A 25,688-nucleotide genomic window follows, 5' to 3' on the forward strand; every position below is an offset into this window, starting at 1 on the left:
GGCTACAGTGAGGGGCAGCAGACTGAAGCAGGGGAGGAAGGAAGCCACATGTGATGTCAGTCCTCTCCCTCCCAGCACCCACCCACCACAGGGGAGATGGGGAAGGGGGATTCCTAGACCTGAGCAGCTAGAGCTTGGGTGAATTTTGTGACAACCTGCCCTCCCCCCCCACCACCCCGCAGCCCCCACTCCTGTCCCATGCTGGACAATAGGCAGCCCCATCCCCCACCCCCAGTGAGGCTATGGTGAGGGGCAGTGGTAGGGGAGGCCATACGTGATGGCAACCCCTGCCCCAGTACCCACCATAGGGGAGGCGAGGGGCCCTAGAGGCATGTGCAGTGGCGCAGAGTGAGTATGCTGAGGGGAAGCGGGGGAAAGGAGGGGTCCCTCCCCCAGAGCTTGCTGCTGCCAGCGGGGAGAGGGTGAGGGTGCAGGGGAGTCCTCTCTGGCACTAGCCCTGGGGCAGCCTGTCTGCACCCCAAGCTCCTCATCCCCACTCCTACCCCACCCCAGAGCCTGCGCCCCCAGCACCCCAACCCCGAACCCCAGCTCTGAGCCCTCTCCTCAACTGTGAACCCCTCATCCCCAGCCCCACCCCAGAGCCCTCACCTGAGGGGAAAAACATTCAACTTAAATTTGGTGGTCAGTTTGGGGTATGAGCGTGTTTAGCACAATACGTGATTATTTTACACCCTTTAAAGTATATAAGCGGTTGTATACAGGTGTTCGAAGTGGGAATGTTCTTAATGTTTTCTCTGAATACTGTGTGGGTGCCTCAGTTTCCCCTATGCATTTCTTAAGGATCTAGATGGTGGGATAAGGGGGTGTGATTGTAGAGCCCTAGAGGGCCAGTGTGATGCTGTCTGCACAGAGAATGGCTGACACCCTGTCTCCTGGCAACTGATGGCCTGGGCCACTCTCCTGCAAGGTGCCAACTGAAGGTGTTGGAGAACAAAGATCAGGTGGCCTCTGAATGCCTGAAAAAGAGACAAAGGCCAGAGGAGGGGCTGGAGGAAGTGTCAGTGCCTGTGCAGACTCCCGGGAAGTGCACAGTGTGGAAGGGGATGCTGGGATGCTCTGGAACCAATCCATATGAAGCCAGTCAGGACTCTGGGAGAGCATGCCTCCTCTCTCTGAGCATACTGTCTCCACGGCAAGCAGCTTACACCTTCCTGGGTCTGACCTCGGAGCATTCAGCATGGCCTTCCACACCGTGCACTTCCCGCAGTGAGTCCACAAAGGCGGGGCTCCTGGGGAAGCCAGAGGGTCCTGCACCCCAACTTCACAGTCAGACGTGACTCTCAGCTAGTTGGTAAAACAGAAGTTTTATTAGATGATACAAACACAGTCTAAAAGCTTGTAGGTACAGAAAACAAGACCCCTCAGTCAGGTCCATTTTGGGGGGTGGGGAGCCCAGACCCAAGTTCTGGGCCTCTCCCCGTTTCCCCAGCCACCTCCAAACTGACACTCCCTTCAGCCCCTCCTCCGGCCTTTGTCTCTTTTCCGGACAAGGCGGCTAACTGATCTCTTTGTTCTCCAACACCTTCAGTTGGCACCTTGCAGGGAAAACTGAGACACCCACACAGTATTCAGAGAAAACATTAAGAACATTCCCACTTCGTCACAACAGGTACAACAAAATATAATATATCGAAGCAGGCGAGTGCTGCTTCTGGCTTTCCACTTTTAATTGACACTTGTAATCTTGTGGTGCTGACACACTGTAGCTTCATTTTATCCCAGCAACAAATTCTTGATTTGTAGGACTACTAATAATCAACAATGGATAAATTCTTAATAAAAAGTTACCCAGAGAAAAGGAAAAAAAAGGGTAATTCATCAAGTGATGGCCTGAGTTCGACACCCAGCTTTCAAACTGAAGTTATACAAAAGTAAGATGAGGCAAATCTACAAGATAAGAAAAAAAGAATTCTCAGCAATCTTGGCTATCAAGATTTAAGTGGTTGGAGTACAATAGCAAATTAAACAGATATTTTTGTTCAGTCTGCAAAAAGTGTTCTGAAAAGAAGATCTTAACATTTTCTACAAAGGCCAAACCAACATTTATTTCGTATGTATTTCAAGATTTGAGACGCGCATTGCGTGGTTTTACATCAAACGAAAAATCCTCCTGTCACAAGGAAGCAGTAATAAAGTATGCTGCTCTGCAATCACAGGTAAATGTTTCTGCACTAATGTTAGCCAGTTGCAGAAAACAATCACAATCAGCTAGGATTGCACTGCACAACATTTTTACCAGTGTTCAGTACCTAGCTCAACAAGGAATAGCATTATGTGGACATAATGAGAGTGATTCAAATTTGAGGCAGCTCTTGTTGCTACGCAGTACAGATTCTGAAGAAGTGAGACAGTGGCTTAATCACACAAAATACAAGTGGCTGTCACATGCAGTTATTAACAAAATAATCAAAATGATGGCAATGATGGTGCTAAGAAAAACTGTGCAAAAGATAAAGGCCTCTAAGTTTTATGCCACTGTAATGAATGAGACTACCGATTTGGCAAGGAAAGAGCAAGTACGTTTTTCTTTAAGGTTCTTTTCTAGTGAAGACTGGGAGATTTATGAGGAGTTTATTGGTTTTACCAAACTGACGCAATGGATGCTGCGTCTCTTTTCAAAATTGTGGAAGATACACTTCTCAGGTGTGATGATTGCCGGGGGCAGTGTTACGATGAAGCCAGCAATGTGCCCAGCAAATTTACTGGGGTCCAAGACAGAGTGGAGGATCGAGAGCTGAGAGCAGAATTTGTGCACTGTGCTGCACATTCCCTTAACCTTGCCACGCAGGATGCCCTGCATAATATTCAAGAACGTCATATGTTTTCAATGGTGAAAGATCTCATCAATGCCTTCAGGGAGTCACCAAAACGTATGACAGCATTCAGAAAGTTTCAGAGTGAAGGGGAACATTCTTTATGACCATTATGCACAACAAGATGGACACTAAGGATCAGTAGCATTAAATCACTGCTCCACAACTACAAGGCCATGATGAAATGCCTAGGTGAACTTAGTTACTCTTCCAATGAATTTGGCTTAAAATGTAGTGGATTCTTGAAGCAACTTCAATCTTTTTCAACGTACTTTACAGTAACAGTTCTTGTGAAGCCATGGGTTCTGTAGAAGAAGCTAATGCAAAAATTCACAGCCCAAACATGTCATTGACAAGCGTTCTGAAGAAAGTTGGCCTGCTGCAAGAGATGTTGAGTGGGATGCGTACTGACTCATCGTACAGTCATTTCTGGGAAACAACAGTAGAGAGGGCAAGAAATCTTTATTTAGATGATCCTACACTCCCGAGAAAACACAAGCCGCCGAGATGGCTCTACCATGGAAGCCTTCCTCACACCTTCAGTGACCCCAAAGAGTATTTTCATCAAATATATGTTGAGATCATTGATGCTTGCAAAGTTGCCACTGAACAGAGGTTTTCAACAGAAAGCTTTACATTCGCAGTAAAATTGGAGAAGCTTATAACTGAGGCAGCAAATGGCTCGAAACAGGACATTGTCCCAATAAGTGAAGCTTTCCATAGTGACATTAACACAAAGAAACTATTTCTTCATTTAGAAATGTTGAGTGATATTTGCAGATTGAGAAATTGCCAGCTTAATTCAGTGAGTGAAGTGAAGCAATTTCTAAAACAAAACGAAGGCTTGAGTGACATGTTGTCAGAAGTTACAATTCTCCTGAAATTATTCTATACAATTCCGACTACAACCTGCACTGCTAAGCAATCATTCAGTTGCTTGCGTCGACTGAAAAATTATTTGCAAACGACAATGGGCCACGAACATCTAAATCACTTGGCATTTCTGCATGTTCATAAGAACTCTACCTCTGAATTGGACATTGCAAGTCCCCTGGATGACTTCATTTCAAGAACCAAACAACGACGAAAAGTGTTTGCTGCCTCCTGAAGAACATCGCAAAAGAAGGGGCGATATTTGTTTTAATTTTAGAAAATATTTGCTTTTGAGAGTTATTGATCAAGGAGTATATGGTCGTTTCCGTATTCAAAAAAATTAATAATGTTGATATTCTTAAATATTTTTTTCTTATGATAGTGATACTGTGCAATAAAGAGAAACTTAAATGCTTACGGTTTCCAGTCCATTTTTACACTATTTAATAAAATATATATCGGCTTAAAAGCAGGGCCGGTGCAAGGATGTTTCACGCCCTAGGCGAAACTTCCACCTTGCGCACTCCCTCGTCCCCAAGCCCCCGCCCTGAGGCGCCCCTCCCCCCCCAATGGCAGCTCCCACCCTCCGGCAGCTCCCCACCCCTCACCCTCCGCCCTGAGGCATCCCCCATCCCAGCTCACCCCTGCTCCACCTCCACCCCGAGCACACCGTTGCTGCTTCACTTCTCCCAACTCCCAGGCTTGCGGCGCCCCCTTACTTGCTGCAGGCGGCCCCCCTGCCCCAGCTCCCTCCGCCTAAATGCCGGTGGCGACCGGGGTGGCTGAAGATCCGGCCGCTGCGGTCGCTGCCGAAGAAAATGCCGCCCCACAAATCCTAGTGCCCTAGGTGACTGCCTAGGTCGCCTAAATGGTTGCACCGGCCCTGCTTACAAGGCGGGGAGGGGATTACACCTGTTCTGGACACCACCAAAAATTATACAAACCTGCCGCTTATGCATGTATCTCAGTAGGATCATCCACTGAGCGCACCTGGGTGGTCTCATACTCCTGTTTTATAGCTTCTCCCTATTTGGGCTCTGATTGACTCAGTTTTCAAATTATGAATATTTATGACTCCACCCACCATAGAAACACTCCAGCTCATGGAAAAACACTGATTTGCCCAGTAACTACCAGCCTTTGTTTCTGGATGGTTCTGGGCACTTCAAGGAAATGGCCTAGCTCTCCCTCCTTGCATGTGCACACAGAGATATAAACAAACAGAAATCTGTTAATTTCTCAAATGCCTCCGTCTCTAAACAAATAAAATTCTGCAGTGCAAAAGGCATGTGAGTTACATGAGCAGAAGTCCTGGATTGTTATTAGTTCTTTTATTTTTCTGGGGGTAGAGTGGGGTTGTTATGTAACAAGAGAGAGAGCATGATGTTCAACCGGAAAGGAGCAATACTGGTCTCAAAGCAGGACACTGTGGGAAGAAGGGATGGCTCTGGTGTTGATTTCAACACCTTGGAACTGGAGGAAAAAACTGCCATGCCTGCAGATCGTCAAAAAGACCCTATTTGAGAATGTTTTAAAAAAATTCCTGTACCTCTGGATAAAAAAGGAACACATCTTCAAGGTAAACCATATAGCACAGAGCTGCAAGGCCTGGCTGTCAAAATGAAACATTAGGACAAACACTCCTCAGAAGGCAATGACTTTGAGAAGGAGAAAGATGTGGCCATGTCTGAACAATCTGGATCAATTGGGTAGTAAACTTATTTTTGCATTGTTAAAGAAATGCCTACCATGTCTTACTGTGCCAGTAAATGGTTATTTAGATTACTGTTTGCAGTGTTATAACCATGCTGGTCCCATGATATGAGACAAGGTGGGTGAGAATCCGAATCTGAACCAGAGTCACAGCCCAGATGCCAGAGCCAACGGTCAGAGTCAGAGGCCAGGAATCTGAGCTGAGGGTCAGAACCAGAACAAGGCAAGGCAGTGGCATGGCTGTGGCCAAGACAGGTGCAGGGCTGGAACAAGACAGGAAAAAGCAGGCACAGAAGCCATCACAGCCCTGGGCAAATGCTTTGAGCAGCTACCAAACTGTTGCTGCTGGCTTTAAGCCAATCATGCAGCCTACTACAGGCCAGTTGCACACATTAGGTTACTCTGCTGCAGGCACTGATTCCGAACAGCAAACAGCCAAGCATGCACCTGAATAAGCTATATACAAACTTCAGCAGCTGTACACTGATGTAACTTTCATTGACCAAAGGTGGTAGTGAAGACGTGCCCACCATGACTTCACTCATGGATCCTGCTAAGTCTCCCAGACTTGGTTAACTTCCTCTGCAACTCTTAAATCTTCTTGAACCAAATATACCTTGCCAGCTGCCTTCCTACCTCATTTATGTCTGCTACTCCTTGTCAAGTATCCAAGTCAGCCACAAGAATACCTTGGTCTCCTCCACCTCCCTTTCTCCTCTGATGTTTGTGGTTGTAGGGGATTGAAACTTTAATGAGTGCCCCTGGGCATTATCACCTCTACATACACACAAATGGCTTGGGTAGAGAAGGGAGTGCTGTTGAAGGTGCTGCCAGAAAAGTGAAGGACAAAGGATAAATTCCAAGACCAGAAGGAACCACTATGATCATTTAGTCTGACCTCCTGTATAACACAGAACTTCCCCAATATAATTTGTAGAGCACATTTTTTTTAAAACATCCAGTGTTGATTTAAAAACTGCCAGTATGTCTCAGCACATATATGCTTCCAGGCAATAAGTTGTTACATTGTTAATTTTTTTCAAAAGCCAACATTGTTCTTGAAAAACAGATGGTTCTGAACTTTTTAAACAGTCCTCAATTATAAAATGAAATTGTAGATTTGTTGCAGAATAAAAATAGTGTTAATGGACTAGACGATATACCAAATCAAGGTGAAGCTGCTATGCAATGAAATCATTAAAATATATACCATAATACATTCTGAACAATTCAATTGAAGAATCATTGCATTTCTTGTAATTGCAGTGCCATGCATCGTACAATGGTTTAAAATTAGTGACAACTCAAAATATTGCAGAAACCATTCTGTTTGTTTTTTACATAATTCCACAGATCAGTAATTCAACTCTTTCCAGATGCTAGTGCAAAGATTGTTTCCCAGGAAAATTACAAGTGTCTCACATCATGAGCCACAACCAGAAATGAAGAAACCACAACAGGGTGCAGCCCTGAATCATGTATCAACCTACTTATTACTATTTTCCTTTACATTACTGCAGTGGTTAAAGTACGCTGACAGTTGAATACAAATGTTGTCATTTTCATAGATTAGCTAGCATCCCTCCAAGAAAGCATCTTGGTATAGTGTCCTTATAATAAGTGATTTCAGATGGTAACCAATGATCCAAGGGCACTTTACAATTTAAGCGATGAAATAAAGTTCTCTCCTAAAGTGTTTAAAAGACAGAGTAAGCAAACATGAGATGATCTCTCAATTAAATATTTGCATAGTTTTGTATCTTTGTTTAATAAGAACATAAGTCGTTTGCACCACGGGTTAATTGTTCTATAGTTAGTGTTTTAGTGTAATTTGATTATACTTTTAATATTTATTAGCAAGATTTTCATCATGTTTCTCCCCAATATGTGATTATATCCTCCTACAAGGTTTAACTATGCTAAAAGTATCCATGACATCAGTTATTAAAAAAAAAACCCAAACCCTTATAATGTTGACTCAGTTGAAGCCACTTATAGGAGAGAACTCAGAACACCCAAAATACTGCTGTGACACCGAGTACCTCAAAATAACACCCTGGACTCCCATATTTACCAGTTATATATGGTTATGATACATTTTATACAAAGTATGCCTTGTGAGATATTGGAAAAGTCATCATCTGTTGAACATTACTGTTCTGTTGAAATGTATGTATCATTGCTGTATATGAAGTTATAAGATTTTAATATGTATTTGTTACTGAAACAAGTTGAGAGTCTGGGAAAAGGCCACAGAACAGGTCCTTAGAAATAACAAAGGAACTGTAAACACAAGCCTTACATGTCAAGTCTCATGTATAAAGAAAGTACAAGCAAGAATTTGCAATTCATACAAAGGACTGAGTGCTGTGCACCTAGGCAATGGGAGATGCCTAACCTCATGACAAAACAAGGATAATTCCAGCATCTGGAGGAGAGTATAAAATAAGGGACAGTGACATTATCAGACCACCTTTCCTCTCCCACCTATACTGAAGGCAACATGATCATTTGAAAGACAGAAACACCATGGAACTGGGGGAGTGGTCCTAACTAGAAAGTTTGTTCCAGTTAGCATAGATGGCTGCAGGCTTTTGGGTAAGAGAAACCTTATTGTTTCAGATTTGACTTTGCTTGGTAAAGTTTAGGAATTTGACTGTGTTTATCATTTTTTATTTCTTTTTGCAACCAATTCTGACTTTTTATGCTTATACCATTTATAATCTGTCTTTCATTAATAAACTTATTTTGATGTTTTATCTAAACCTGTGTGGTTTTGGTTGAAGGGCTTGTGGAATCTCTTCTCAGGTTAACAAAGGCTGGTGCATATTAATTTTCTTTGATAAAATGGTGGACTTATGAACTTGTGTTGCTTAGCAAGTAACTGAACAGTAAAAGACTGTACATTTCTGGGGTGCAAGGCTGAGACTAATGATATGCAGGTGTCACCCTAGATGTAATTCAAGAGTGGCTGGGCATAGCACTCTGGTAGTTATCTGAATGCTAGAGGTTGGGCAGAGTGGGAGCGCACACAGCAAAACAGAGCATAGTACATACCAGACTGGAGAGTTAAGGGGGCACAACGGTCCAATAGTCCAGATTGTACCCTGAGGCATGGCACAATTGTATTAACATAAATCACAGATGCACTTATAGCTGACATCATATGATATACTTATAATATGGATAATGTAAAGGTGTACATCTGGGAACAAGAAGGTAGGTCACACTTGCAGGATGGTGGACTCTATCCTGGGAAGCACTGACTCTAAAAACAAATTTCGGGATCTTTGTGGATAATCAGCTGAACATGAGGTCCCAGTGTGACATGTGGTCGAAAGAGCGAATACGATCATGGGAGGCATAAACAGGGAATCTTGAGTAGGTGTAGTTATTCTACCTCTGTTACCTGGTACTGATACAACCACTGCTGGAATACTGTGTCCAGTTCTGGTGTCCACAATTCAAGAAGGGTGTTGATAAATTGGAGAGGGTTCAGAGAAGGGCCATAAGAATGATTTAAAGGATTAGAAAACATGCCTTATAGTGACAAATTGAACTCCTTGAGTCGCTTTAGCTTAACAAACAGAAGTTCAGGGGTGACTTGATTAGTCTATAAGTACCTACACCTGGGGAACAAATATTTAATAATGGGCACTTCAATCTAACAGAGAAAAGTATAACACAATCCCATGGCTGGAAGCTAAATCTAGACAAATCCAGACTAGAAATAAATCATAATTTTTAATGGTGACATTAATTAACCATTGGAATGATTTACCAGGGATCATGGTGGATTTTCCATGACCGACAATTTTTAAGTCAAGATTGGACATTTTTCTAAAAGATATTGATCTAGGAATTGTTCTGGAGAATTTCTATGGCCTGTGCTAGGACATCATACTAGATCAGGGGTTGGCAACCTTTCAGAAATGGGGTGCCGAGTCTTCATTTATTCATTCTAATTTAAGGTTTCATGTGCCAGTAATACATTTTAACGTTTTTAGAAGGTCTCTTTTATAAGTCTATAATATACAACTAAAACTATTATTGTATGTAAAGTAAATAAGTTTTTTTTAAATGAAGCTTCTTAAACATTTTAAATTAAATTAAAATGCAGAGCCCCCCAGACCAGTGGCCAGGCCCCAGGCAGTGTGAGTGCCACTGAAAATCAGCTCGCATGCCGCCTTTGGTACGCGTGCCATAGGTTGCCTACCCCTGTACTAGATTATCACAATGGTCCGTTCTAGCCTTAGAATCTATGAGAGCAACAAAATAGCTGAGGCTAAACTATCTTGCTTTTCAGAAAGATTTGACCAGACTACAATAGCAGAGCTGCAAAGAACCAGGTACAATTCTCCAACACGATATATTAAATTAGCACTAACGACCCACGTAATACTGACCACACAGAGAAGGAAGGCAGAGAGGAAAACATGAAATAATGACATCTGTATTTAATTTCAAAATTTAAAAGGAACCATTACAAAATAAAAATTATTTTTAAGTGTGATTTGTATCTTTTATTCTGTTGGGAAAGGTTTTCACTTCACTCAGCCTAGGTAATGAAAGTATACTAATATGTTTCATGCTGTGGTTCTCACGTATTAACACAATACATTTGTGTTTGGGTCTCCATTATAGGGGAATATTTTAATTATGTCTCATTAAAATGTTAAAAATAATAAATAAATAATAAATAATAATAATAAAGTAACAAAAAAACCAACACATACAGTGGTCCCTTATTCAGCATTTTAAAAAAAATCAATAATGCAGCATTTAGTTCTGGCATGCAACAGCACAAGCCCAACATGAGTGCAGGCAAGAATAAACACCAATGCTAATCTTTTCACTGCTGCTGAACCATAAACATTTTTGAATGGACTTCTTGTGAAGGGGCACCACCTTGCTCCGGTGGTAAGGGGACTAACAAACTCTTCTGAGCTCATCCAACACCAACCAGGCACACCTGTAAGGCCTGCTTTGCCTGAATGCAGGGGGCAGAGAGTTTAAAAAGGGAAAACCTGCCACAGGGAGAGGACTGCTATACTTCAGAGACTGCTGACCTCAGATGGAGATCAGGTTCACTGCCCTTGGAGCTGCATGGACCAGTTGCAAAAAAGAATGTCTCAAGAGTAGAGGCTGGAGGTAGGCCTTAATTAAAGGCAACAGACCCACTGAAACATCTCCTGAAAGACTGGCTAAGAGACAGACTACCCTCACCTTTCTTTTCTGTCACTTGAATTACCCTCTCTCATAAGGGAAAGGGAGAAGTGCCTTTCTTTTGTTTGTTTTGCTTAGAGAACCACTCATTGATACAAACTGAAGGAGGATATTATAAGAAACTTAAAGCAGGGTCTGGTGGGAACTTTGGAAGGATAGGGGCTACCCTCACTCCTGAATACAAGGACCTCACAGTGTGGACTGGAGGAAAGTTTTTCTTATTACCTACTATATCCAAGATCACTAAAAAGCTAGACACCAAAAAAAGACAAAAAACAAAAAAACAAAACACCTGTGTATTTGAATAAAAAAATTTATGGATCAAATATATGCACAGTGAATCTTTCAAAGACATGACTTACGAGGAGCACATGACTTACAGGGAGAGGCTGAGGGAAGTGGGGTTATTTAGTCTGCAGACGAAAAGAGTGAGGGGGGATTTGATAGCAGCCTTCAACTACCTGAAGGGGGTTCCAAAGAGGATGGAGCTAGACTGTTCTCAGTGGTGGCAGATGACAGAACAAGAAGCAGTGGTCTCAAGTTGCAGTGGGGGAGGTCTAGGATGGATATTAGGAAACACTATTTCACTAGGAGGGTGAAGCAGCATTGGAATGGGTTACTTAGGGAGGTGGTGGAATCTCCATCCTTAGAGGTTTTTAAGGCCCAGCTTGACAAAGCCATGGCTGGGATGATTTAGTTGGTGTTGGTACTGCTTTGAGCAGGGGATTGGACTAGATGACCTCCTGAGGTCTCTTCCAACCCTAATATTCTATGATTCAAGGAAACGCTATATGTTCTCTAAGTTTAAAAAAAGTCTATGAAATCTGCAGTCTTTCACAGGAAGGCCATGTGTATGCTATGGGGACAATAATGGCATTGCTACCATGCCACAGCTCTGCTGGTATAATCCTGTAGTGTAGATACGACCTACAGTGACAGAAGGGATTTGTTCATCATTGTAGGAACATCAACTTCCTGAGGAAAAGCAGCTGGGTCAGTGGAAGCACATCTATACCAGGGGTTAGGTGAGCACAGCTACAGTGCTCAGAAGTATGGATTTTTCATACCCCTGAACGCTACAGCTACACTGTCCTAGATTTTAAGTGTAGACCAGGCCTAAGTATCAGACCAGGCCTAAGAATTAGCAAATTAAAATGTTTTGAAACAATACTGATTTTTTTTTTTTTTTTTTTTTACTTTGAGGTACTTACCTTTATTCATCCTGCTGTGTTACGGCCAATAAAACATTCCATCCATGTCAAAAATATCCCAGCTATTACCTTTAGTAAAATATAGAATATTGAAGTATTCTGGTCTACTGTTTATTCACAAAGGCACAAAATAATTCCTGGGCATTGTACAAAGGTACTGTGACATGTATTTTAGAAAGTAGTAAATACTGCTAAAGTAGAATCCCATTAAAATTTGTTTTCCTTAATGGTACTAACAGATATAATTGATTTTTAGTCTAAAACTACTTTTAATGTACTTTAAGCCTTCTAGCAAAATTACAGTAATAAGTACTTTGAATTAATATTGCTAAAAAGTTAAAATCTAAAGCATCACAAGTTTTTTCATTTTAAAAACAATACCTAATTTCTAATTCTATAGCTTCAATAATGTTTCCAGCTAAAAACTTTTCAAATTAACATGGCATTCTCGCAAGATGGTCACATACACATGATCTGACATTACACCCACCTGCCAGCAAAGAACAAACAAAACTAAGGGTTTTGACCTACATGTTTAAAACATTAAAATATTTCCATAAATGACACATTACCTCTTTAATGGCACACAAAAATCCATGAAACAGCTCAGGGTGCATATAAAGAATGTTCGAGTTTAATGTAGCATAATCATAACGCCTGTATGTTTTAAAAAAAAAAACAGTCAACTGTATTTTTAAAACGTTAAATGAAAATAAAGTCAGAAGTATACCCTATTTGCTTAATTGGCCAGTGTTCATGTCCTTAACAAAACTACAATAAATATAAAGGCTGCTCAAGAAACCAACATTTTTCTTCATACAGGTTTGGAAAAAAATATTTTTACATTATGTAATATATCAAGTACCTCAAATTCCATTATTCTGACAAGCACAGAGAAGAGTTAACATCTGAATTGCAGTCATACAGCAATACCATTTTTTCCAACCTCATAAGTCATCCCCACCCAAGAAAAGTCTTAATAAAACTATAATGCTATGTAAAAATATAAATGCACATTTTAGTACAGCAGCATACGTATTATCTTGCAAACTTAATGATACCAGTTGTATAACTGTCATCATAACTCATTTCCTCTCAGTCGTAACTTCCAGAAAAATTCTTTCCTGGCCAAAAATGTCCATGTTTGATGTCAGCCAAAAGGCTTTTGGGGTTTTTTTAAGTCAGAAGAAAATAAGTTACCACAGTAGGAAAAAAAATACACTTCTGCTTTGAGAGGAAATGTAAAATTTCATTCTGAATACAAATAAAGGGCTGAACGCTCAACTTCACACAGGACTAGCACTCAATGAGGTATAGCTGTGTTTGAGTTTGAAAAGGAAATACTGAGACAAGCATGGTCCAATTTAAAATCTGACATTGCACACAATTATTCTATAACTCCATAGTGCCACAGTATTTAAAGGCTAGGTGGTTAATGTAAATTGATGTATTATATGGAAAACATTCAGTTAACATTAACAATGAGAGCAAGATAGTAGCTGGGGGGGAAGCAAAATGACTGACATAAGAGATAAAAGTCTTCCAAGAAAAGATGTTGTATAGAATTTTTCTTCAGGCCTGGTACTGGTGTAGTTTTTCCACCAAAGCAAAACATTCAGACAATAAAGCCAAATTGTTTGCTTTTCAAAAGCGTTTAATTCCAACTCCCCTCCCACTGAATACACTACTACAATCTCTCCAAAACTGCCTCTTCAACACTCCCTTTTAATTCTTCCATTTTCATCTTCAGGCCTTCCTCCACAGCAACTATTATACTTGAAATTCCCTCCCATTTATTTTTTAGTGAAGTAAAGACTATATACCCTCCTTTATGTGAATTCAAAAACTGGTTGGTCTCGAGCTTTGCAACATGTATGAATGCTATGTCCCTTCTGATAGCATGGCACCACTGAAAATCCTTAGGCTTTAGAGGAAACCTTATAAAGCTGTAAAAGCCTCACACCCATCTGGTGGCTTACAAATAATATTTATACTTTATGGGAGAACTGTGTCTAGTACTGTGGTCCCCAAACTTTTCATGGTGGCACCCCCCCTACCCCTGTCCATGGTCCCTCACTGCCAGGAACCAGGGCTGCAACTGCGGGAGGAGGCATGTGGACAGGAGTAAGGGGGCTGAGCCTGGGGCCACAGCTGGGGGTGGGAGCAGGGCCACAGTTGGGAGCCAGTGCCATGGCAGAGCTGAGGTGGAGCACAGCCAAGTGGCACTCCCTTTCCATCTCCTGTGGGGGCTGGCCCCGGGCCCAGCCACACACACCCTGAATGTTCCTCGACACCCATCTAGGGAGTGCACCCTAGGTTAGAGACCACTGGTCTAGTAGATAATGCAGAGAGCTGGGTCTTGCAACAGACTAGCTCTGTAACCTCATACAGGGCACATTCCCTCTCTGTACCCCAGTTTCACCAAATATAATGCATCCTTGCTTCTCACATGAGACTTAATTCAGTACCATTTGTGAATGTACACCACTGTACAAATCTCAATTACTATAATTTTTAAATACTGAATGCTAACATAGTGGACTTTTCTGCATGTCGAGTATAAACTTGCATCTGATGGCACTATAAGTATATTGGAGCACAGCATGTTTCTTTTACATTTGCACATTATACACAACTCAAAATCTGACTTATACCAAGGTTTTTGTATAGCTGTATTACGGCTGGCATCAGCACTTTGGTGTGCATAGCAAGAACTCAGCAACTCTTAGCATTAGAAACTCAAATCTATGAAGGCCTATTCTACACCTATTCAAACTTCGGCAGAGCTAGCTATATTGTTCAGGGTGTGAAAAAGTCACATCCCCTGGGAGATGTGTTAAGCAGACAGAAGCCCCAGTGCAAACTGCACTATTGACAAATTCTTCTGCAGATCTATCGCCTCTTGGAGAAATGGATTTACTACAGTAACCAGAAAAACCCCTTCCGTCACACCAGCAGCTACACTACAGCTCTGCTGCAGCTGTAGTGTTACAAGTGTAGACATACCCTAGAACTCAAGCATGTTCTAGATGTGATGCATTTCAGTGTCACTGCCGGGCAGCATCACGCTGACCATATACAACACATGCATCGCTTGGAACCACTTCTAAAGTCACGCTGCTGTCTCCATGGGCGAACCCTGTTTACCCACCCACAGCGCAACCACCCTGCCCATTAGAGGAAACACAATTTGAAAATTGCCTTCTCAGACTTTAAAGTCCCGCTCCTCGGCGCCGCCACGCTGGGCGGAAGCGAGGCCCGAGGCGGCACCCAACCCCTAGAGGGCAAGCGGGAAAGTTCCGCCACGACCCAAACGAGCGGGAACAGCAAGGGCAGCACGTGACGCGGGCAGGGCCCTCTGCCGTCCCGCCGCGAGCCAGAGCGGCTGGGCGGCGCAGGACCTGCCGGAGACCGCTCAGCCCCGGCAGCGGCCGCGCGGACTCTGCCTCCGCAAGCGACAGCCGCGCGTCAGGAATTAAACAACCGGGCACCCCAGGGAGACGCCGGGCCCCGGGGGGAGGCGGGGCGGGGCCCTTCTCGGGCCGGGGTGTGTGTGTGGAGGGGCGGGCGCCCAGTAACCGGTCACGGCAGGGAGCTCTGCCCCCGCTCACGGGCGCCGCTTCCCCTGGCACCGCCCCCCGGGACCAGGGCCGGCGGGGCGGTGTCCGAGCGCGCACGCCCAGGAGCCGCCCCGCCGCCCCATGCGCGAGGCCGCCACGTCCCACCCCCCAGCCAGGACCCGTAACGCTAACGGCGGGGGGAAGGGAACTTACAGCTCTCCCTCTGCGTGCCTGCGTCATGCCGTCAGAGCTACGGCGCGCCTTGACGTCACGCCGCCCCCGCCCCGCGGCGGCCACCTCTTGTCTTTCCCCCTCCTCCACCAGCCACCCGCTTCTCCGGTACCTTTGTGCGCAGGCGCGGCCTGTCCTTTCTCGCCCTGCTCGGAGTTGGCGGGAAGGCGGGGCGGGTGTCGTGTCGCCCTCGCTGAGGGAGGGGCGGCGAGGAAAGGGCTACTGGGCGTGGGGCGGGTAGGCAGCGGGCTGAGGGAGTCAAGGAAAGTGGAGAGTAAGAAGGAGGTGGGAAAAGTGCAGGAGGGAAGGGCAAAGGGGTAGGACAGTAAAGAGAAAATAAAAATGTGAGGCTAGGTGGAGGTATAGGTTACTGGCAGCACATGCATAAGAGAAAGGCAGAAGGGGGGAGAGAGGGAAAAGTAGAGCCCCTTCTGAACAACCAGGCAAGAGGTGCACAATTTTTCATTAAGGCTGAATTTTTGCAAGCTCCACTACAAGCTTAATAACCAAAAGGCAAATACATTTTTATGTATTTGTGGTTTGATTATTTTAATTTCATACCTTTCCCAAACCTAAAGAAGAGTTACATATAACTCTAAAGCTTCTCTCGCCAACAGAAGTTGGTCCAATACAAGATATTACCTCACCCACCTTGCCTCTCTATTTTAATCTCAGAATTTTTAAACCAGTCTTGAAATATTTTTGTGTCTGACTCAAGATTTTTGAAGGCTCGGGGGCTTGGCGGTACTGTGAAAACACATTTATTTCCAACCATCAAAAGGAAGAGAAGGGTGGTAATGTTCGCTACTGGAAAAATATAAAATTGTGTGTTCAGCTTTCCATTGGGAATGATGTGAACCAGAATTCATTATTTTGAGTGCTGATACAACAGGTACCTGTATCTTGGCAGAATAAACATGGGGTGACCAAAACATCACTGTGACTGGCATCAAGAAGGCTATTTTTACTCATCTCTGAAACCAAAGTTATGACAAGATATTGAGTCATATTTGTGTTGTCACATAACCCTTTCATTAGACTATTCTGCCAGAGTATTCTTTGGTTTAACTGAAATTAAATTCTTAACCTAACATGCAGCATCAATGTCACCTACGATTAGTGTTTAATAAATGTATTTATTTTGCACCTTTCCTCCCCAATAATTCCAAAATGCTTTGCAACTACAGAACCATTGAAATACAACTAATTTTGTAGTGATGAGTGGCAATCAACTAACACACTACACTGCAGGGAGAGCAAATTTTGGAGCACAAGAGCAGAGCAAATCCTTACCTTTATGAATGTTAACTAATCTTCACTATCCAGGCCAAATAGATAGGACTTTGGATTTTAAATTCTCAAAAGAATTATCATAAGGTTCCAAAAAAATCTACTCTTTTTTTTTTTAGTTCTTTGTATAAATCATAGAAATCCAGTTGGAGTTGTTTAATCAAGACCATTACTGCAATCAATACAGGTAAATTATCACCAGACTGAACAATGAATTAGTATAAGACAGTTATTAGATGCCATCCAGAAAAAAAGATTTTCTTATGACATGCAAGCTCAGTCCTGCATTTAACAGCTCTTTGTTTTTTAAAACAGTGGAACAGTAAATTATTTAAATCTTAAAGTGGTAGAAGGAATAATTATAACAAGTTGTAGATCACACTCCTTAGGTTTCTTTAAGTTTCTGTGAAGCAGTATTTCAACAGTGACTTTTCTGGGTTTTTTGTTAAAGTTGTATTTTGTTCTTGTAGGACTTTTTTTTTGGTGGCATGTAAGAAGTCCTTTATGAGCACTTCTTGGTTCTCTATGAGTTTGTGGTTCTGAGTTTGGAAGAGGTCAAGAAGTCATGAAAGTGAAGCAGTAACTTTAATTATAAAGTTTTTTGTAAGTGAATTTGTCTTAAAAACAAAGTTGTAGAAGGGTGGAATTGAAGATAGACAAATCTTGGTAACCAATTAATGATTTATTGATTCACCAAAAGCAGCAACAATGAATGCCAGGGCACTTGATGCAAACATTATTTTCTATTGTTGCTTGTTCTACAGACCAAAGGGATCTTAATTAGACTTAACTGGTTACAATTTAGAATGCAGGGTTATCATAAAGTAAAATTACAGGGAGCACATCATCCATGGGTCACTTGTAAATTAATAAAGAACTCCATGTCATACTGTGTGAACTTATTTATTTAAAATTAAGTTTCAGTCATGGTTTCTGTGAATGAAAAATCAGTCTATACTATTTACATGAAATAGTTAGAAAATTAGTCAAAAATCCTTCAGGGACTAAAATGAATTCAGGACTTGTACAATACTAAAGCCTACTTTTTTTGTTTGGCAATGGAAGGACATTTGGAGAATTAAATCAATGCAATGAAGCCAGCACAGTAGTGCTTTCCTCATTACACCAGTACCAGCAGCAATTTCAAATACCTGGTAACAAAGGGATGCTCTGATGTGTTGGGGAGTACCTTAGAAAAGACATTCTGGAGAAAGTAACTTGGAGAGGTATATGAGCCAGTAGTCAGTAGACTCCCTAAATACTAATCCTGACACTGATTTCTGAGTGGATTCTACTCTGATTACAGTGGAGACAAATACATACCTGTCCTCCGACATGTCTGCCCCCACCCCACATGTAGTGCTCCTTCCCCACTAAAGGGCCTCCAGTAGGTACTTTGCAGAGGATGTGGCCAACCGGTTTTAGAAACCCAGAGAATAAGGGGAATTTAAAAAAAACAGAACAAGCCAGGTGGTTTTATTTTGATAATCAGTTCTTGGAACTGGGCATATAAGGGGAAATGTGCTCAGGCAGCTCTCCACCTGCATACTATATGTGCTCCTATCTGTGCCAACCCGACCTCATTTTCAATAGCCTGTTCTGTTCCTAATTCTCCCCTTGCTTGCCCTATCCAGATCCTAACAAATCTTAGAACATTAATTCACTCTGTCTATCCTGCTCACTCATAATTTGGGGTGGGTGGGTGTAAATTGTGTTCAGAGAGTGCACATGTTGCAGGGCACCAAAAAGGGGTTGCTTGACCACCTTAACCTGCATATCCTGGCTTAGTTGTAGAGTAGACAACCAAGTCTGGAGCACCATAAATGCTTTTGAAAGTACTCATTGAGCCCTTGCCACTAAAACCATCTCCTTGGAGCCCAGAATGATTAGGGAACTTGGGCAAAATCAAACACCAGCTTTGAAAAGCCCCAGGGGTTCCCAACTTCTCCTCGATTGGCCTAAGTTGCCACTTGTACATGTGAAAGATTTAAGAAAATTATATTTGGATCTCTTTACCTGACTTTATCTTTAAAATAGGGATACTAATTCTTACCTACATATTATGAAGATACATTTTCAATTTATTAATCTAATGACTGCTAAGAATTATTAAATGTTGAAACAGTGGGTCAGGAAAAGGGAGATGCCAACCAAAACAATAAGGATGGGGAGGTCCAGATAGAAGAGAATGAGTGTAGAGAATCAAAGAACAGGATAGATGGAAAGAAACAGAGCTAAAAAGAGAGACACAAATGCTGCCAATAAATTTCAAAGTTAAACTTTAAAAACATCTAATTTGTACCCCAATTTCAATATCACCCAGCACTTTCATGCATAGTTCTCAAAGCACTTTACAAAGGATAAGTATCCTTATTCCCAGTTTACAACTTAAGAGATCTTACTCCTCAGCATCCCAAAATGAAACTGCATACTCATCACCAGATTCATACCCAAGAAAAAGATAATTGGGGAGCTGTTAAAGATAATCTTTGTACCTTTGAAACAGTAATATAGCTCATACTGATGGCAAGGTTAATGGTGATAAGAGAGGAACTGCAAACATTTTAAATATGAATTTTACTATCATGGATTTGGAATTAGATTTTTCTCAACCACCGGTGACTTCTATTATAAAAAGTAATAATACTCCTTGGGCTTTTGCAGTTTATAAGTCTACATTTAGATGTAGGTACATAAAGTTAATGAATTCCTTGTCAAATACAATGTTAGTAAGAAAGTGGTATTAGTTACATTAGAAACTTTCAAATGTCTGCAGTCTAAAAATCCTGAGGCATATTTTTGCTCTTTCCATTTTGTGCTGTAAGTTTACATATCTGAAACCTATCTGAATTATTCTTGTTCTAATTTAGATATCACATCTGGTAAGTCCATTTCAGTTTATTCATACTAGTTTAAATAGAACATCTATTACATGGAAATTTGTCTGGTCTTAATTTTGCTCTAGTTATTGAATTAAAAAAAAATCAAAGTGACAAAAATATTCTTGTAATGCTATAGACAAAATTTATGTTGTGGGAGCCTGGCTTATTGATATTCAAAAATAACTTCACAAGAATGTTGTAGTTATCAAATTAGCAAGCCTTAGAAAACAAGGGAACTCAGAGTTAAGATTGCATTTAAAAGAAACCCAATTTTTTTCTAAAGTTTAGAAATTCATAGTTAAGATACAAGTAACTGTATCCTTTCCCTCTGTTCCTATCTTCATCCCCTACAATCTCTAATTTCCCTTATTCATTCCTTAGAGTCTAGCCACTCTTCTTTCACCCAAGGTTCTCTTAGTCCAAATCCTTTACTAGTTCCTGGAGGACTCCTAGAATCCTTCAAGATCATTCAAAATAGTAACAAACAGATATGACGCTTCCCAGGAGAGTGAAATTGGCTTGTCTAACTTGATCCTTTTCTATTTTCTCAGATGCTAGTCCATAGGATTACAATTCTTGTTAGGTCTTCCCTGGACAACGCCCCATGATTTAGAACTGTCCCTTTCCAAATTATAATTATAAAAAAATATATACTAGCTCAGAGAGCGGCATCTGTGTGTGAAGTCGAAATTCTGAAAACCTACCACTAACACCAAGAACATGGGGGCTAAAATGGGACAACAGGACTAAAATTAACAGGCAATTTTTGATTAAGCTATCTATAATTGGAAACTGATGCAGAATGCAGCATCCTAGTTGATAAGTTAACTATCACGCCTACAGGATCTGCATTGGCTACTTGTTTGTCTCCAAAGACAGTTTAGGGCACTGGTTGAGTCCTATAAAGAGAGGCTGGTTCAGCCACTACCCTCTGGCAGATACAGAGGAACTGGTTAGAAGGGATGATTCATAGATTCAGCGGTCAGAATGGATAATTTTTATCATCTAGCCTAAACTCCTGTTTAACAAAGGCCATAAAACTTCCCCAAAATAATTTCTCTGGCACGTTTTAGGAAAACATCCAATCTTGATTAAAAAATTGTCAGTGATGGAGAATCCACCACAACCCTCGGTAAATTGTTCAAATAATTATTTACTCTCACCATTATTTCCAGTCTGAATTTGTCTAGCTTCAACTTCCAGCCCTTGGATTGTGTTATAGCTGTGTCTGATAGACTGAAGAGCCCATTATGAAATATTTGTTCCCCATGTAGATACATAGAGACTGTAATCAAACCTTCTCTTTGTTAAGTTAAATAGATTGAGTTCTTTGAGTCTATCACTATAAGGCATGTTTTCTAATCCTTTAATCATTCTTGTGACTCTTTGCTGAACCTCTCCAATTTATAAGCATCCCTCTTCAATTGTGGGCAGTAGAGCTGCATACAGTATTCCAGAAGCAGTTGTAATGACAAATACAGAGGTAAAATAACCTCTCCGCACCTACTCAAGATTCCCCTGTTTATGCATCCCAGGATCACATTAGCTCTTTTGGCTACAGCATCACACTGTTCAGATGATTATCCACCATGACCCCCAAATCTTTTTTATTGTTACTGCTTCTAAAAAAGTGACGTGGCATAATACCTTTTATCTGTTGAACATGCCCCCCTTCATTGCCAACTACTGCTCCAAAAGTTTTTGTAGCTGCATAGCCAGGAACATGGATATCATGATGGCCAAAAGTGTAACTGATTAAAAAAAGAATAGCTAAGTTCATGGAGGATTGGTCTGTTAATGGCTATTAGCCAAGTTGGTCAGGTATGCAAACCTATACTCTGGGTATCCCTAAATCTCTGACGGCTAGAAGCTAGGACTGGATGACACAGGGATGGATCACTCAATCAATTGCCCTGTTCTGTTCACTCCCTCTGAAGCATCCAGCACTGGCCACTCTCGGAAGACAGGATACTGGGCTAGACGGATCATTGGTCCAACCCAATATGGCCATTCTTATGGACTCCTATGGTATGTCTCTTTGTAGGCAACATCATAAATGAAAACTAATGTGATATTAATGTTGTGAGATTCATCGCTGCAAGGAAATTCTAAAAGTTAAAGTTGCTTTAGCAGTATTACCAGCTACATTCAACATGTATATATTATATACATAAAACTTAGTTAAATATTGTTTAGTTTGTAAAGTTAAGCACTTGGAAATTAGGAAATGCCAACTTTATGGTTGCTTGTGCAATTTTAATTTTGCCCCCTTGTTTTTCCATATGTACACTAAATGAGACAGGATTCCTGGGGGGAAAAAAGTGTGATCATGTAATTAAAGACTGTTTCATAATGCATACACACAAGGAGGCTGACTTAAGGTTGCACAGGCCAAAGAATTTTTAAATCTACCTTTAGAAACTTTAAAAAGGGGGTTGGACTACTAAGTAATGAAGAGCTTGTAAAAATTGCTGTTGCTAAAACACAGGTAAGAAAAAATTTGGAAAATGTGAAGCATTACAAGTCAGCCAGTCCAGCTGCTATACATTGTAGGGCATACAGGGAATTTGTTAAACTTCCTGTAATGCTGACAATCTTAGAGAATAGTGGGGAGAACTACCAGAGGGCAGGAAAATGCAAAAGTGGAACCAGTTTCCAAAGGAAAAAAATCCCTTGCAATTACAGTCCAATAGATATTTTGGGGGGCATTAAATACCTTAATCAAAAAAGTGTTGGATATCAAATATGAACATAGATAACACTATTTCAGACATCCCTTATAAAGGTGAAGATTTTTACTTTAAACATTTGAATAATTTCATCCAAGCAGTCAAGTCTACAGTTAAATAATACTTTATAAAAACAAGCTACAACTAATGAAGACAAAATAAAGAGGCACTGAGCCAAGTGTTGTGTTCACAGCATACAAACAGAAGTTAGATAAAAAGCAAATTACTCTTTCAGTATGCAACACATTACTTTATTGCTTAAAATCCAGAACCTTAACACAGAAGAACTAAAAAACAGGGAGAAAATAGGCTGCTCCCTAAGGCACAATTCAACTTGCTGTAGCCTGGCTCTTAGCAAATGATTGATCACACTCTTCCTTACAGAGGCCTCTAGCCTGCAAGCAGGACCAGGAAAGCCCTTACAAATTAAAGTGACAGCCTGCAGTATACCACACCAAGTGCTGGTGAAGGCAACTTATACTGTATTTATAGGCTTCTCCTTCTAGTGTGTGAAGGTCCTGGGAAAAGATGATCATTGATCCCAGTACCAGCTCCTCTACTTTAAAAGTGATACAAATAATGGGATATATATATATTCACTACAAAGTTAGTAACTAAAATAAGTTGAATGTAATTGGTTAGGTCTGATTGTGTCATACATTTGTGCTGTGATACTTAAGCAAGTCTCTCTACTGCTTTAGTATAACAAGAGGTTTAAGACCTGATACTTTGCTGCTGTAACTTCAGCTGGGGGACTGGTCCAGAACACAGCTAGCATAGAATCAGGGGGAGTACAAAGGTGCCTTAAAGCCTAGTCTCAGGGATGAGACTGAGGCTTCAATCCTGCAATGTGAGTTATAGGGGCAGACCCCTGCAATTGTGTAGAGCCTCAGTGAAGTCAATGGAGCGCCATTTGGTCACAAGGAGCCGCCTACGTGTATCACATTGCAAGATTGGGGCCTAATAGCAGAACATGTCTCTAAGCACCTCATTAGCATGGGAATCATGCTTAAGACCATGTCTCTTCACACTCACCCATAATTTGCCTGCACCCTCTCTTTTTTACCTTGCCTACTTGTAAGGAAATAGGTATAGTAGAGGTTTGAGTCTTGCCACCAGAGCACAGATTTCTAGAGCTACCATAGCACTGCATAGCATTTCCTGTACCCTCATGTAGCCACTGCTTGCACTTCTTGCAGAGTGCAACCACTCCGTTGTACTCCACACAAAGATTAGCAGGATCATGGCCTTAATATTACCAGTTTCTTGGATTATTTTAAATTTGTCAAAATCCATGAATAAACTTAGTGATCATGAAACTGAAGGACTGAAAGAACACTGGGACTGAACAAGCATAGTGCCATCTGGTTCCATGCAAGTTTCCTTACAGAGTTCTCATAGGACGAAATGGTGACAATTTTTAAAGAGCTGTATAATATAACGCTAATAGTATCAGAGGGGTAGCCGTGTTAGTCTGGATCTGTAAAAGCAGCAAAGAGTCCTAACAGACGTATTGGAGCATGAGCTTTCGTGGGTGAATACCCACTACGTCGGATGCATGACATCAGAAAGCTCATGCTCCAATACATCTGTTAGTCTATAAGGTGCCACAGGACTCTTTGCTGCTAATATAACACTAATAGCATAGTGTTTGTAGCAATACAAGTCAAGATAACGATGGGGGTAATGCAATCATGTCCTCCAGGTCATATTCGGTGAGTTTAAAAAGGTATTATTTCCACCTATATACAGAACTGCACAGTTACCAGGTTCTAGTATTTAGGACAGGGGCATTGTCTTTAAAAATCACTACTGCAGGCAGGATTCAAACTATTGGTCTATTTTGTTTTTCCATAGTAAATTCTTTGTTTCGCCTCATCTTGACTTGCAAAACCCAATGGGCTGCTGACCCATGTATGAGGTGCCTATTTTAAACTACAATAAGAAATTTTAAAATATTAATTCCTGGTTATTTTTTCCTTTCTTTCAAACTAAATTTTAATCATTTATTTTTATGGTACCAAGTGATCATGAAAGCCACGTTCTCCAACTCTTAACTGGAGAAGAAGCTAGGAAGTCTTGGAGATAAGAGTTGTTGCAGGGATTCTCAACCAGGAGGGTCACAACCACTCTGCCTTGCCCAGATTGCTAAACAGGAAGAAGGACTCTAATTAGATCCTGTAGATAGGAGGGGCATCCTGGTATGGAAAAAGGTTGAGAATCACTGAGCTACTGGTAACCCTTTTTGGAAAGTACTTTGGTTTATCTTCAGCATATATGTAAACTGTGTTTGTTGGTTTTGTTTGCCATTACTGGTAATTTCTACTTCCCCGGATTTCACTGCATGAGAGCACTATAAATAAATCTAAATGTCTTCAGTTACCTTCACTGTTTAGACAGTTCCCACTGAAGTTAGGTCACTGAACTAGAGAACAGACTTCCCAACTGGCTCTCAAACCCACATTGCAGCAGTAGTGCCACATGGTCATTCTGGGCCACATGAGATATTACCTCTCGTCCCACAGCGGTCAGGCATATTACCAAAAGGTTCATCTCAAAGTCACTAACTCCCCATTTAATTAGTGATATTTTATCACATCAGTGTCAAGCATGGTAGTTTCCTATTTCATACCCATGAGTTCATGTATGGTTTGGAGATAGAAACATGAAATCAAAGCTCCTCTTAAGTGTTTTCATGTCGGGGGGCGGGGGGAGGAAATCACATGAAATAGAATGTTTAAGTTTTATGTTTCTGTTCCCAGACTGGATATAAAAAATTATAGGAACAAACTCTGGTCACAGTGAAGTATCATATGCTGAAACCTCATCACATTGCCACATCACCAACTAAATTGAGTAAAGATCTGGGTGCAGTAAAATGACAGACCCTTTGGCAAAAATCAGTCTTCAGATTTCATAGGGAAGTATATTTGTTAACCGATTCAAGACAAGGGTCTGCAGAGTTGAGCCTTGCAAGCGCTACAGCTAAAACCATGGAAATCCAATTTAAATTTGAATAGTAAGTATCTTTGTTGCAAATGGGTACATACGTAAGAGTCCTTGATACACATCTCCTGCTAATTTACCCTTAATCTGGAGCGTGGAGGGGGGGAAATCCATACAGCAGATTTCAGATAAA

The 25,688-nt window shown here is 41.3% G+C and overlaps 1 protein-coding gene across 2 annotated transcripts in view; it reads right to left on the reverse strand.

Moving 5' to 3' along the window:
* Positions 1 to 15,645, reverse strand: part of ZNF438 (zinc finger protein 438) — a 96,899-nt gene extending 81,254 nt beyond the window's left edge. Inside the window, exons 1-3 of one of the 2 annotated variants that reach the window (XM_045006921.1) lie at positions 15,631 to 15,645; positions 12,430 to 12,514; positions 11,858 to 11,926 (exon numbers count right to left, since the gene is read on the reverse strand). The gene's annotated coding sequence lies outside the window, so the exon portion shown is untranslated. Of the gene's footprint in view, positions 1 to 11,857; positions 11,927 to 12,429; positions 12,515 to 14,863; positions 15,004 to 15,630 lie in introns of those variants that run through there. The other variant, XM_045006920.1, reaches the window with a different exon arrangement.
* Between the last annotated feature and the right edge of the window lie 10,043 nt (positions 15,646 to 25,688).

The sequence above is a fragment of the Mauremys mutica genome, chromosome 2 (assembly GCF_020497125.1).
Source record: "Mauremys mutica isolate MM-2020 ecotype Southern chromosome 2, ASM2049712v1, whole genome shotgun sequence".
NCBI lineage: Eukaryota > Metazoa > Chordata > Testudines > Geoemydidae > Mauremys > Mauremys mutica.